General features: G+C 41.7%; 1 protein-coding gene across 3 annotated transcripts in view; it reads right to left on the reverse strand.

Annotated features, from left to right (window-relative positions):
- Nucleotides 1-13,881, reverse strand: part of mrasa (muscle RAS oncogene homolog a) — a 61,979-nt gene extending 48,098 nt beyond the window's left edge. Inside the window, exons 1-2 of one of the 3 annotated variants that reach the window (XM_043694239.1) lie at nt 13,269-13,881; nt 7,587-7,728 (exon numbers count right to left, since the gene is read on the reverse strand). The gene's annotated coding sequence lies outside the window, so the exon portion shown is untranslated. Of the gene's footprint in view, nt 1-7,586; nt 7,729-12,991; nt 13,078-13,268 lie in introns of those variants that run through there. The other 2 variants (XM_043694238.1, XM_043694240.1) reach the window with 2 other exon arrangements.
- Between the last annotated feature and the right edge of the window lie 1,256 nt (nt 13,882-15,137).

Consider the following 15,137-nt stretch of genomic DNA (forward strand, 5'->3'; position numbering starts at 1 on the left):
CATAGGTTTAGGGTGAGAGGGGAAAGATATAAAAGAGACCTAAGGGGCAACATTTTCACGCAGAAGGTGGTATGTGTATGGAATGAGCTGCCAGAGGAAGTGGTGGAGGCTGTTACAATTGCAACATTTAAGAGGCATTTGGATGGGTATATGAATAGGAAGGGTTTGGAGGGATATGGGCCGGGTGCTGGTAGGTGGGACTAGATTGGGTTGGGATATCTGGTCAGCATGGACGAGTTGGACCGAAGGGTCTGTTTCCATGCTGTACATCTCTATGACTCTAAGATTTGTAACTATATCCACCTCCATCACTTCCTCTGACAGCTTATTCTTTACATGCACCAACTTCTGTGTGAAAAAGTTGCCCCTCAAGTCCCTTTTAAATATTTTACCTTGCACATTTAGCACAGAAGAATAGAATCATTTGGCAAAAGGAAATTCAAATAGCATAGTGAACGTGAATGTTCAATGTATGTCTGGTAAGTAACATATGAAAGAACTTATTAATAGAATTGCACATGCAAAGCAGTGTCAAGAAATTGGTTAAGGGACAGCGTAATATTTAACAGATATTTTCAAACAGAAGGGACTGGAATAATGATGTATATCCTTCACAATGTCAAAACTACTACTCAATAAACTTGAATGTAGGGAACTGCAACCTGAATGTTTTATATAAATGCAGAAATAGGGAACAATTGGTTAAAGAGAATGATAAATGAGAAGAGCAGAGAGATTAGATTCTAAGCTTGCAGTGTGTAACTCACCTCCTGACTCCCCAAAGCCTATCCATCATCTGGAAGACATAAATCACCATTCAGGACAAAGCAACCCACTTTGAGGGGGAAAGATCCTCAGACAGCACCTTCCAAACCCACAACCATTTCCATCTAGAAGGACAAGGGCAGTAGATACATGGGAACACCACCACCTTCAAATTCCCCTCCAAATCACTCACCATCCTGACTTGTAAATATATCGCCATTTCTTCACTGTTGTTGCACCAAAAACCTGGAATTCCCTCCCTAAGGTCTTTGTGTGTCATCCCAGAGCAGGTGGATACAGCGGTTCAAGAAGGCAGCTCAACACCATCAACCAGGGATGGGCAACAAATGCTGGCCAGCCAGGGATGCCCACACCCCACAAATGAACAAGATAAACTTGATTGGTACACTATCCATTATGTTAAGTATTCACTCCCTGCACCACCAGTACATACCGTGTATTATGTACAAGATGCATTACTTCGAAAGATAACCAACAGATACATGGAAGCAAGTTCCTCTCCATACCATGTACTGTCCTGATTTGGAACCAAATCAACCTTCCATTACTGTCACTGGGTTAAAATCCTGGAACTGTGTTCTCACAGCACTGTGGTGACCCTCCATTACACGGACTGCAGCATTTCAAAAATGTACTCTCATTCCAGCCTCGGGTGACTGTCTGTGTGGAGTTAGCATATTCTCCCTGTGTCTGCATGGGTTTCCTTCAGGTGCTCTGGTTTCCTCCCACAGTCCAAAGATGTGCAAGCCAGGTGAATTGGCCATGTTAAATTGCCCATAATGTTAGGTGCATTAGTCAGAGGGAGATGGGTCTGGGTGGGTTACTCTTCGGAGGGTTGGTGTGGACTGGTTGGTGTGGACTGGTTGGGCTGAAGGGCCTGTTTCCACACTGTAGGGAATCTAATCTTATTACCACCTTTAAGTGCAATTAGAAATGGGCAACAAATACAGAACTTGCCAGCGGCACCTACATTGTGTTTAGCACTGTCATTTAATAAAAGGCCTATGTGATTAGGTTCTCAATATTTTCATCAACAGGATTTCAGTAGGTGGAGGCCTAATTAAAATAATAAAGTTGCAGAATCCCACAATACCAAATAACAGTAGGTCAGAGTTGCCAAGAGAGATCAATAAGACCAAGGCCATAATTTTTGTGAGGATTCCCTGGTGGGTCATGCTGAGTAGCTGTGATTTTAGCAATGAATTTGTGCGTTAAGTCAGCCATAGGCTTCCCTCTCCGTTCCTCCCACTACTGGCAGTAGTATGGAAACCAACACATCCCAGCACTTAATTTGCGTGGTGGAATGTTCTCTCAGCTCTGGTGGCATCAGCCTCCTTCCTGCCAACACGGAGCTATCAGTCCTCCTGGATTTGTGCTGAGAGACAACAGATTTTGGATTTGAAAACGTGGGCGCTGGAAGTTAAAATGGAATCTAAGGAGGGCTCAAAATTACTTCAGGTAAAAAGAAAATTGGGGTGTTAGGAACTTAGATGAAAGAGAGGAGGCAAGTTGCAAAAATGGAAAGAACTGTGTGGTTTTGTTTGGGTAAAGTTGCCATAGTCTGACAGGGCTGCACTCTCTCATAAAAGAGAAAGACAATTAGCAGTGGCTTAATCTGAGGGTCACCACATGTCAGGCAAGGGAAGAGGTTGAGAAGGACAGTCCATCATCATCTCAGCTGGAACAAAGAACAGTACAGCACAGGAACAGGCCCTTTGGCCACCAAGACTGCACTGACGCATGATGCCTTTCTAAACTAAAAGCTTTTTGCTTTTACACAGTCTGTAGCCCTGCCTACTAATGTATCTATCAAAATGCCTCTTAAACATTGCTATCTTTACTGCATCTACCACCTCCTCAGGCAGCGCATTCCAGGAACTTACCATTCTCTGTGTAAAAACATGCCTTTCACATCTCCTTTTAAGCTTAAACCCACGTCCCCTAGTAACTGACATTTCAACCTGGGGGTAAAAAACGACTTTGACTATCCATTCTATCCATGCCTTTCATTATTTTGCATTAGGGCTCCCCTCATCCTTCAGCATTGAAGTGAAAGCAAATCAAGTTTGTCCAATCTCTCCTCACAGCAAATACCCTCCAAACTAGACAACATCCTGCTAAACATTTCTGTACCTTCTCCAAAGCCTTACCATCCTTCTAGTAGTGTGGCCACCAGAACTGTACACAATATTCCAAATGTGGCCTAACTGAAGTTCCATATAGTGCAGTACGACTTACTAATTTTATATTCTATGCCTTGACCAATGAAAGCCTTATGCCTTCTTGACCATCTTGTCCATGGAAACAGGAATTGAACTCACACTGTCAGCATCAGCCTGTATTGCAAACCAGCCAACTGAATTAACTGACCTCTGAATGTTTCAATTACAGAAGTAGATAGTGATTAGTAATTAGGAAACAGAATTCCTTACCATTAATGAAAAAAGAAGCAGAATTCATAGTAACTTTCAAAATGGAGGTGAATAAGTATTTGAAAAATTGAGGAGAACTGGGGAAAGGCAGGGGACATGACCTTGTGAAGGGCTTATTCAAAGAGAATGGGTGCCATGATCTTGAGATTCTCCTTCTGTGCTTCACTTTCATAAATAAGGTGATAAGCGCTTTAGGGTAATTCAGGCTCTATAGCTCCATGGAGGAAATTATGGATAAACGCTTTAAAATATTAATTTCTGAATTACACATGGAATTTATGTGTGGACTCCCACCTTCCAACCATGCCTCAATTGATCCGTTGTGAAATTTCCGGACCCATATCTCCTCCATTACAAAGACTGTCTACTTTGAGCTCACAATATTATGTGGTTCCTCTCCCATATCTTCACATCTGTATAAAGCCTTTATCTTTGTCATTGTTACCTTTGAACTCAATTACTGCAATAAGTTTCTGGCTCTTATCTGCACAAAATTTAAATCATCCAAAGCTCTACAAATCAAGTTCAATTCTACACCAAATTATGCTTGGTCCAATATTTATGACCAGGCTGATCTGCAATTGCTTTAATTCCCCCAGTGTTTCAAAATTTTCAATTTCTGTTTGAATTCCTGAAATATTTCACTCCTCTTCAATTCCATAATCTAGTTTAGTGTTATGAGCCCTTTATTTAGAAACTCAGTTTCTCTGATACTATCCTTTTGAGCATCACTCTCCCTCTCCACCTTTTCTGTGCTTGGCACTCTGAACCATTGTCTCCATTATGACCTTGACTGAAGAGGTGTTATCGAACAAAAGTTTGGTTGAATTGGAAGGAATGACTGTACACACATACAAACATTTTAGATCAATTAAATTTTCAATATCATCTCAATATCCCTAATTTCCGAAGACTTCTGACATGGCTTGGGACACCTTCCTATTAAAGAAGGGCTGTATAAAAGTGAGCCATTGTTTCATCAGATTAAGTAACTGAGATTTAAGAATTGGGGATTAATATACGACTTGATTCATCACACAATTTTCCCTCACGTCCTCACTAAATAGACTAACTAGCAATCATACTGTCCGAGGCAAGAGTAAAAATGTGGGTAGTTTTCTGGATAATAAGTGGACATCAACAAGGAAAGTTAAAGTTGCTGTAGTCCCATCGGATCATTGAGCTACTTTCTCATTAAAGAGAGGGAGACAGCTGGTGTTGGTGGTTTAACCTAAGGGTCACCATGCCTTAGGTGAGAGGAGAGATTGAGAAGGAGAGACCTTCATGGCAATTAGTGTAGGAATTGAACCTACACTGTTAGCCTCACTCTCAATTATAAACCAGCTGTCCATCTAACAGATCCCCCGACATCAAAAGCACAAACAAAAACCAGACAGACCATCTACATAATAATATTAACCTTCTACCTTTGCATACAATCGTCAACTTTGACTAGAAATCCATAGATTTTATAGAACTGGTGCATTACAGAAATGACTCATTATTTTTACGTATTAAAAACATTAGTACACAGATAGCACTTCACTCATGTGACACATTCATGATACCAGTGAGAATTTCAGTAACATCACTGCAGTGACACAAGCTCAACCATTGATAGGTCTTGCTGCAACCCTTTGAAGAGATACAGCATTTCAAAATGCATAGGTTGAAAAGACCTGTTACTCAACTAGACTGCTTATTTCAATACAAATTTAAATTGAGTTGTGCAAATCATATGCACCTTTATAAATATGGTCAGTGATCAACCATTTGTAATGTGACAAAAGGACACAATTTGAATCGGCGCTTTGCACCATATCCATAAAACTAATATCTCAGCTGATTTGGCCAGCTTGGATGTTCCATGCAATGCCTCAGCTTATCTCAAAAATAACATCTAATATCAGGCCATCCTAATTACAAAGGGACGAGATAAGGTGCATCCCTGAAATATTGAGAGTGTAGTGGTCAAAAATAACAGACAATCAGAAAAGTCAAATACCAAGGAAGATTTTCCAGGGCTACACTCATGGATACCAAAGTCAACCTCAAACACTTTGGCTTGCATTGATATAGCACCTTTAATAAGTGATCTGGGGCCGATCAGAAGTGTTTTATCAGGCACACTTTTGACATTATGTTGTATAAAACAGTTAATAAACAAGATGGCCAAATATTAAGTGAAAGAGAGTTTAGAATTTTTAAAAGACAAGAGAGAGATTGAATGGTGGCGATGTTCAGGTTTAGAATCCAGTATCAAATTTATTCTTCACTCCCTTCTCTTTAAAGCAGCAGCCCAATACAATAACACGAATTTAAATGGTACAACCTCAAACATTTAGAGAGGACATCACATTTGGAAGACCTCTGGGGACAAAGAGAAAGTATGCAATGATCGCATCTGCTCTGTCTTTGTTTTGGGGAATTAGTGGATTCAATATCAAGAACAAAATAGGAGATAAATCCCAAAATGGAAGTCATTCTTTTCTATGGCTTGTTTCCTGTTTTGTGTAGAAGTAAGCAGAAGGCTCAAGGGCTGGACAAATACAAAGTGAACTTGGGTGAATATAGTAAAGAAAATCAGCTGCATGGGAATGCAGTGAGCATAATATTACACAGTTACTATGATTAGAACATAGAACTTTACAGCGCAGTACAGGCCTTTCGGCCCTCGATGTTATGCCGAACTGTGCAAATAATCTGATGCCCATCTAACCTACACCATTCCATTAACACCCATATGTATGTCCATTGCCCATTTAAATGCCCTTAATGTTGGCGAGTCTACTTCTGTTGCAGGCAGGCCGTTCCACACCCCTACTACTCTATGAGTGAAGCAACTACCCCTAGCTGTCCTAAATTGATCACCCCTCAATTTAAAGCTCTGTCCTCTCACCATCTGAGGACTGGTAAGCTATATCTAAGTTGCCAAACAAAATTCATGTAAAACCATGAAATTACTTTCACTCCTCTTCATAAGCAATAAAATCAATCATTTTTGATTTGTCCTTTGTGATTTAAATACTGCAAAATGAATTATTGCCAATAAGATATAGACAGCACAGCCAGTCAGGCAGCATCCATGGAGCAGGAAAATCAGGATGAAGGGTTTATGCTGGAAACATCGACTCTCCTGCTCCTTGGAAGCTGCCTGACCGGCTGTGCTTTTCCAGCAACACACTCTTCGACTCCAATCTCCAGCATCTGCAGTCTTCACTTTCACCTAAATATAAAGAGTAGCCAAGATACACACTTCTGTGTTTCTGTACATTAATCAACAATGTTTTGATCATCCATAATAAATAAAATCCAACTTTAACTAGAATTAACTACATTTTTTTCCATTTTTCTTGTCTAAAAAATAAAGTTACCTGGATGTCATATTCCCTGTCCTTTTGTTCAGGCAGGATTCTTGTTGAATGTCATGTTGCTGTCACAAAATTAAGGGTAGGGTTTCGATCAAGGGCAATAGCCCGGAAACATTACATCAGTTTATCTCTCCACAGATGCTGCCCGACCTACCAAATTTCTCCAGCACTTTCTGATTTGATTTTAGACTTCCAACATCTCTAGTATTTTGCTTGTGTGTCATATGGGTAAGATGTGTTTTGAAATTAGCTGACCTTTCATTTTGGCATCCCACCTTCGTCAAAGCGATGCAACAGAATTTGCAGAACTTTAGTGTAGAGAAACTCAGTAGATGCTGGGAATTATTCAATAGATTTCTTCTTCCTGAACAATGCGACTATTGTTTTTCTTTCATGAACTGTTGTTTCATTATTTTGTTAAGCCTTTGTACTCGCACACTACTGTATACTTTAGCTCTCAATGACTCAACACTCTGTCATAGTTTTGAACAGCGAAATCTGACACTGGTCAAGCAAAAACAACTTGTGTTATGAAACAGCTGAGAATTGTCTCATCAGCCTTGAAGCCTCGTTTCATGTCTGAAATGATTCACAGCACCATATTTAGAGAGTAGAAAATTTCTTATGACAGTTAAATCTTGCTTAAAAACAAAGTTATAGAAACGTTGCCATGGAAAACACAATGAGAGAAAAAAAAATCATGCAAGCTGCTGAGAAAGCAGCTGCGGACCTATTCGATCGACAAAGCTGAAGCTTCCAGCTTCACCAACTACCCCAACCCCCAACCAACTTCCTTGCAACAATTCTCGGAAAAGGTCAACTTCCTGCTCTTCCCCTGCTTAAATACTAATTGCCAAAAATCTCACATTTTTGCTACTCTGTCATCAAGATCAGAATTATTTCTTTCTTACAAAGAAAAGTGCTGTTGCGACAGTAATCAGATGAGATACAACATGGAACAAAGCAGCAAAGCTATGTGCATTTGTGGTCCCCTTACCTCAAGAAGGGTATTATTGCCATAGAGTGAGTGCAACAGGGATTGACCAATCTTGTTTCCAGGACAGTGGGACTGTCCTATGAAAAGACATTGGGCAAACTGGGTGCATGTTCGAACAATTGAGAGGTGATCTCATTGAAACCTACAAAACATATAAAGGGAAGAACAGGGTGGATGCAGGGAAGATATTTTCCTGGTTGGAGAGCAAGCACAATTTCAAAATAAACAGCATGTCATTTAGAACCAAGATGAGGAGAACTTTTTTTTAACTAAAGGGGTGATGAATCTTTGGAATTTTCTACGCCAGAGGACTGTGGAAGCTCAGTCTCTGAATGGCACAGTGCTTAGCATTGTTGCCTTATAGCACCAGGGACCTGGGTTTGATTCCAGCCTTGGGCGACTCTTCTGTGTGGAATTTGCACATTCTCCCCGTGTTTGTACGGGTTTGCTCCGGTTTCCTCCCACAGTCCAAAGATGTGCAAGTTAGGTGAATTGGCCATGCTAAATTGACCATAGTGCTCAGGGGTGTGGGGGTTAGGTGCATTAGTCAGGGGGAATGGGCCTAGGCGGGTTACTCTTCGGTGGGTTGGTGTGGACTTATTGGGCTGAAGTGCGTGTTTCCACACTGTTGGGTTTCTGAGTTTATTTAAAGAGAGATCTGATTACTGGCATAAAGGGTTATGTGTAAAAGGCACTGAAGTATTCAACTGGACATGTTCCTATTTAACAGCACAGCAAGCTCAAGACAATGAATGGTCTACACCTATTTCTATGTCCCTACCCTTCCATGAGTGTGGCCTGGTTTCTGAGATCTAAGGTCAATAATTCACTGACTTCTATTTGCAGCCAAATGCAAACCCATGAAATAGGCACATGTCAATCTGTATGGAGAAAACTAATTTTCTATAAATGGAACAGTTGGCTCTTGATATAAATTGATTCTGGTTCTGAGAGTCCTACTGCATTCAAGTTAGCTGTATGTAAATTCATTACTCTCCGTCTTAGTTCACTGCATAAGAAAGGGTGCACTGTGCACAGATTAATACAGAAATAATTGCATTGTGAAATTTAACAAGACAAATTGCACAATCAGAGAATCATGAAAGATTGGAGAGAAAGGTTAATTTAGTGAATGCTACACCTCAGGATTTAAAAAACATGATTTCCTGGGATGTGGCACTGCCGGCGAAGCCAGCATTTGTTGCGCATCCCAAATTGTGCTTGAACTGTGTGGTTTCATAAGGCTATTTCAGAGGGCAGTTAAGAGTTGGTGTGCATCTGGAGTCTCATTTAGACCAGACTTGGTAAGGATGGCTGATTTCATTCCCTAAAGGGCATGAGAGAACCTGATGAGTTTTCACAACAATAAGAATGACAGTACCACACTCACTATTATTGAGATTTCATCTAACTATTTGACTTTAAATTCCATCAGCTTCCAATGGAAGGTGGAATATGAAGCCCTGTTCCCAGCATATCAACCTGGACCACTGGATTTTCAAACAATGACATTACTACAAAACCCACCACTTCCTCACTACATACAAGGATATACAAACGTAATAAAACACTGTAATATATTCATGCAAAATTTAAACATTTTAAAAATACTACTCATTTTCTGTTTCAAAGCAAAAGCAAGAGCTAAGAAGGTAAAGTCTGATTGAGAATATCCTTCATTAACTTCTACAGGACAGTATCTACTTAATCAGATGTTCAATTGATGCATTACTGTTCCCTGACCTAATTTGGTGCTGGATTAATTTCTCTAGATTGAAGTTAAACTAATTGTTAAACCTCTCTCTCCTACCTAACTACACTTGGCATAAAGAATGAGAACCTGGCAAGGTGACTCCAAAATTGGTTCAGTGAGAGGAGGCAGAGGGTGGTGGTGATGGAAAGCTGTTTGTGCGCCTGGAGCCTGGTGTGCAGTGGTATACCATAGGGATCACAGCTGAGTCCCATATTCAGAAATGATGTAGATGAGAATGTGGGGAGTGGATGATAAGTAAGTGTGCGGATGTCACAAAGATTGGTTGGATTGTTGACTGTGAGGAGGAAGGTGTTCGGTCACAGGATGATATCCACAGATTGGTCAGATAGGTAGATCTGCAGCAGCTGAAATTCACCCCTGAAAAATGTGAGGTGATACACTTTGGAAGAAGTAACAAGACAAGAGAGTACTCGATGAATGACAGGAGACTAGAAAGCTCAGAGGAACAGGGAGATCTTGGGATTCTCATCCACAAATCCTAAAGGTGGCAGGACAAGTTAAGAAAACAAAAAGGACCCTTGTCTTTATCAGTTGTGGCATAGGTTATAAGAGCAGGGAGGTTAGTTTGCTGCTTTACAAAACTTTGGTTAGGCCACAGCTGGAGTACTGCGTGCAGTTCTGGTCACTGCACTATAGGAAGGATGTGATTGCACTGGATGGAGCACAAAGGAGATTCACCGAGATGTTGCCTGTTAGGTAGCATTTCAAAAATGGAGAGAGAATGGTTAAGCTTGGGTTGTTTTCTTTGGGTCAGAGGAAATTGGGGGTGGACCTGATACAGGATACAGGAACCCATGGACACGGTGGATAGAAAACAGTTGCTCCCCTTTGTGGAAGGGTCAATATCAAGGGAACATAATTTCAAGTTGAGGGGCAGAAGGTTTAAAATGGATTTGATGAATTAATTTTTCATTCAAGATTTGGTGGGGATCTGGAATGCACTGTTTGGGAAGGTAGTTGAGGCAGAAAATCTCACAACGTTTAAAATGTATAGATGGGCACTTGAAGTGTCATAACAGGATGTGGCTGGGATTGATGGGATTGAGCTACAGAGAGAGGCTGAATATGTTGGGGCTTTTTTACTTGGAGTGCCAGAGGCTGAGGGGGTGACTTTATAGACATTTATAAATCACAAGGGGCATGAATAGGGTGAAGAGCCAAGGTCTTTTTCACAGGCAAGGGGAATCCAAAACTCGAGGATACAGATTTAAGGTGAGAGGGGAAAGACTCAAAAGGGTCTTGAGGAGCAACGTTTCAACCAGGGGGTGGTGCGAGCATGGAATGAGCTGCCAGAGGCGGGTATGATTACAACATTTAAAAGGCATCTAGATGGGTACATGAATAGGAAGGGTTTAGAGGGATATGGGTCAAATGCTAGCAAATATGACTAGATCAGTTTAGGATATCTGGGCAGCATGGACGAGTTGGACCGAAGAGTCTATTTCCATGCTGCACATCTCTATGACTCTGAAGGATAGGATTTAAAAGGCATTTGGAAAGGCAAGGACTGACTAGGGATACTTAATATGGGTTTGTCGGTGGGAAACCATGTTTCACCAACTTGACTGAGTTTTGTGAAGATGTGACAAAGAAGATTGGTGAAGGCAGAGTGGTGGATATTGTCTATACGGACATCAACAAGGTTCGGCATGGTAGGTTGGTTGACATGGTTACATCACGTGGAACCCAGGGAGAGCCAGCCAAATGGATACAAAATTAGCTTGAAGGTAGAAGACAGTGGGTAGTGGTGGAGTGTTATTTTTCAGACTGGAGGCCTATGACCAATGGTGTGCTTCAAGGATTGGTGCTGGGTCCCATACTTTTCATCATTTCTATAAATGTGGTTAGTAAGTTTGTAGATGACACCAAAATTGGTGTTTTGTAGATAGCGAAGAAGATTGTCTCACAGCAGAAAGGTATCTTGATCAGATGAGCCAATGTGCCGAGGAGTGATAGATGGAGTTTAATTTAGATAAATGTGAAGTGTTGCATTTTGTTAAGACAAAACAGGGCAGAACTTATACAGTTAATGGTAGGGCCCTGGGAAGTGTTGCTGAACAAAGATACCTGGGGGTGCAGGGGCATAGTTCCTTGAAAGTGGAGTCTCAGATAGACAGGATGGTGAAGAAGGTATTTGGTACACTTGCCTCCATTGGTCAGTGCATTGAGTACAGGAGTTGGGAAGCTATGTTGCACCTGTATCGGACATTGGTTAGGCAATGGTTGGAATACTGTGCACAATTCTGGTCTCCCTACTATAGGAAAGATGTTGTTAAACTTGAAAGGGTTCAGAAAAGATTTACAAGGATGTAGCTGGGACTGGAGGATTTGAGCTGTAGGTAGAGACTGAATAGGGTAGGGCTATTTTCCCTGGAATGTCAGAGTCTGAGGGGCATGCATAAGATAAATAGACAAAGTCTTTTCTCCAAAGTAGGGGAATCCAAAACTAGAAAGTATAGGTTTAAGGTGAGAAGGGAAAGATTTGAAAGGGACCCATGGGGTAATTTTTTCACATAGATGGTGGTGCGTGTATGGAATGAGTAGCTAGAGGAAGTGGTGGAGGCTGGTACAATCGCAATATTTAAAAGTAATCTGGATGGGTATATGAATAGGAAGGGTTTAGAAGGATGTTTGCTAAATGCTGGTAAATGGGACTAGATCAGTTCAGAATATCTGACAGGCATTGACGAGTTGGACCAAAAGGTCTGTTTCTGTGCTGTATAACTATGACTCTATGACTCAAGTGAATTATAAGACATCTAAAGAATCTAAGGGACAAGGGAATAATCTAGTCAAGTTGTTAACCATGAGATAAATGCTGTGATTGCCAGGTCAGTTTTCTGAACCCCAATGTTATATTACTATCTTGTCACTCGTTTTTACTGTGTTCACACTTCCAATCACATCAAGTAGCAGAGTTTCACTTTGCAATTTGTAATACTCTGACAGTTCCATTCATTGGACAGCCCTCTCCTCCTCACCTGACAATATTCCTACAATTTCAAGAGGAAGCTGGATAGAGAAGGAGATCGATACTGATTTGGGGCAAGTTCTGAAAAAATGTTGGGTCATTGGACAACATTTCAGAATGTGTTCTTCACCGACAGTCTCAGCCACCCGCATCTAATATCCAATTCTCTATTAAAAGCTAATGTCGGGTCACCATCCTTGAGTAAATGCTCAGCAGCTTTTTCAAATTTAGTGTGAACCAGTCTCTTTTGGGCCGATGTACTGGGGTGAATGGGCATTGGGCGAGGATGAAAGATTGAAGGTCTCAAGAAACAATCAGTAGCAATAAAGTTTAATAAAGAACAACTGAATAATCACAAAAATATCAAGTGAAAATAAATTGTTTTCGTGGAGCCTATAGGTGAGGCCTGAGAACATTCATACAGGAATCACCAGAAACTGAAGTGTACCTGCTCCATAACCAGCAAGCCTCACATTCAGCTAATAACAAGTTACCTCAGTATTTAAAAGTATCATAATCACAAAGGCCAAAAGACACAATAATATCAACGTTATAAAATGTTCTGAAAACAGAACTATCACGGCATTGTTACCAAGAGAACGCATCATAACATTAAAATCCATAATTCTAAATTAAATAAACTATAAGACAGCACATTACCCTGAGGTAGACGCAACATCGAGTGGACTGATGAGGTTTGAAAATGTACAATTATAATTACACAATATGTTCGGATTGCATTCGAGGGCAGACTTATTGTGAAAGGAGTGTCAGGTTCGAGTGGAATATTGTTACTTTGGAAATGAAATAACATTGGCTGGTGCTGGTGGTGGGGGTTCAAGTTAAGGCATAAATCTGGAGAGCTGTTTTACTTTAAGGAAGGTTTAAATCCAAACTGACACGACACGAACAAGACGGTCCTTGCCCAGGAACTTACCCCCAAGTCGCTGCTGCTGCTGCTGCTGCCTCTTTTTACACAGCGCTGGTCAACATGTCAAGGTTGGAGTGCCTCCCCCTCCCCAGGGCTGGTCTCTTAGCGAACCCCTGCCATTCACACACACAAAGCTCCACAAGCGATCTGCGTTACCGCTCATATATAAAAAAGAAAGCAGTACCGACCGCTGTGTATGTCCCTCCTTCCTTTTTATTGCAGAGTCTGCCTGCCCTCCCTTTCTCTCTCTCTCTCTCCCTCCCTCTCGCTGTCTGTCTCTCCTCCCCCTCCGATCACTGCACAGACCTGCCCCTGACTTTACACTCTAGTCCACTGCTTTATATTCCGGCGTCTGATGCTAAAAATAGCAGGGCAGGGTAAGGGAGCGCTCCCCGGATGAAATACTGCCTTTCAGCCGGGGGCTCGGGAAACGGGGCGCCCTCAGCCAACAGACGATGGGAGGAGCCGAGTCTGGCCTCCAGCCTCCGAAAAGGGGATGGCTGGTGGGGAACAGGGGAAGGCAGGTCTGCCCACCGCCCCGTACTCCGCTACTGGCTCAGCCGGGAGGGAGGGGGGTTCTGCTGACACTACAGACTCACACAGAAGAAATGGAATGATCTACAGCACAGTCAGGTGAACAGACAGACAGATAGAGACACTCACAACGAATCTTTTACAGCCACTGCTATTGAAAACTCTCCCCGCCAATACATATCAAATGATTTAATGTTGGAATGACACCGACTCCTCCCGTCAAGCTGTTGAAACTGTCATAGATGATGGAACTTGTAAAGTCCATATCAGCAAGTGTGGTCAATCATTCCTGTTCTGACTCTCAGACTGCGTGTCAATGTACTTGGAGCTTCCCATTTCTGGTGTTATGTGTGACTAAAACTGCCCACATTTTCGCCTAATATTGAATAGGCCCAGCAGGGTTAGAAAAATATATTTCTGTGTGGTCTATCTGCCTGCCTCTCCTGTTCCTTTCCTACCACTAAAACAATATTGGGTTAATAGTGCTCCCAGATTAAACAGCCACCAATGTGGGTCAGCCTGATCCTTTGTAACCAAGGGAGTGCAACCTGTTTTCATCATTTACTTCCATATGCCACTACTACTCAGTCCCTTCCTATACTCCCTATACACAAATGGCAATGTGGCCAAGTTTCGTCCTAGCTGCATCAACAAGTTTGGTGATGGTACCATTGTTGTAGGTTGGATCTCCAATCAATGACAAGACAGAATACAGGAAAGAATTCAGGAAAAAGTGCTTGGTGGCATGGTGTAAAGATAACAATCTCTCCGTCAATGTCAGCAAAACAAAAGAGCATTGACGTCAGGCAGGAAGATGGATGGCACGACCCTGTCTACTTTCAATAGAGCTGAGATGGAGATGGTTGAGAGGGTCAAGTTTCTAAAAGTGATGATCACCAACAATCTGTCCTGGTCCACCTACGTTGATACTATGGTCACAAAACATGACAACAATAACATCTCTACTTCTTCAGGAGGTGAAGGAAATTTGGCATGTTATTAAAGACTCTTTCCAATTTTTACAGATTGCACCACAGAAAGCATTCAATCCAGATGCATTATGGCTTGGCACGGCAACTGCTCCGCTTAGCTCTGTAAGAAACTACTGAAAGTTGTTAACACAGCCCGGTCCATCACGCAAGCCAACCTTACATCCGTTGACTCCACCTATGTCGTTCACTGCTTTGGGAAGGCAGCCAAAATAATCAAAGGCCCCTCCCCAACCCGGTTATAATCTCTTCCACTCTCTTCCATTGGGCAGAAGATACAACAGCTTAAATACATGTACCAACAGATTCAAAACAGCTGAGAACATAGAACGTTACAGCGCAATACAGGCCC

Source organism: Chiloscyllium plagiosum, chromosome 7 (assembly GCF_004010195.1).
Source record: "Chiloscyllium plagiosum isolate BGI_BamShark_2017 chromosome 7, ASM401019v2, whole genome shotgun sequence".
Lineage (NCBI taxonomy): Eukaryota > Metazoa > Chordata > Chondrichthyes > Orectolobiformes > Hemiscylliidae > Chiloscyllium > Chiloscyllium plagiosum.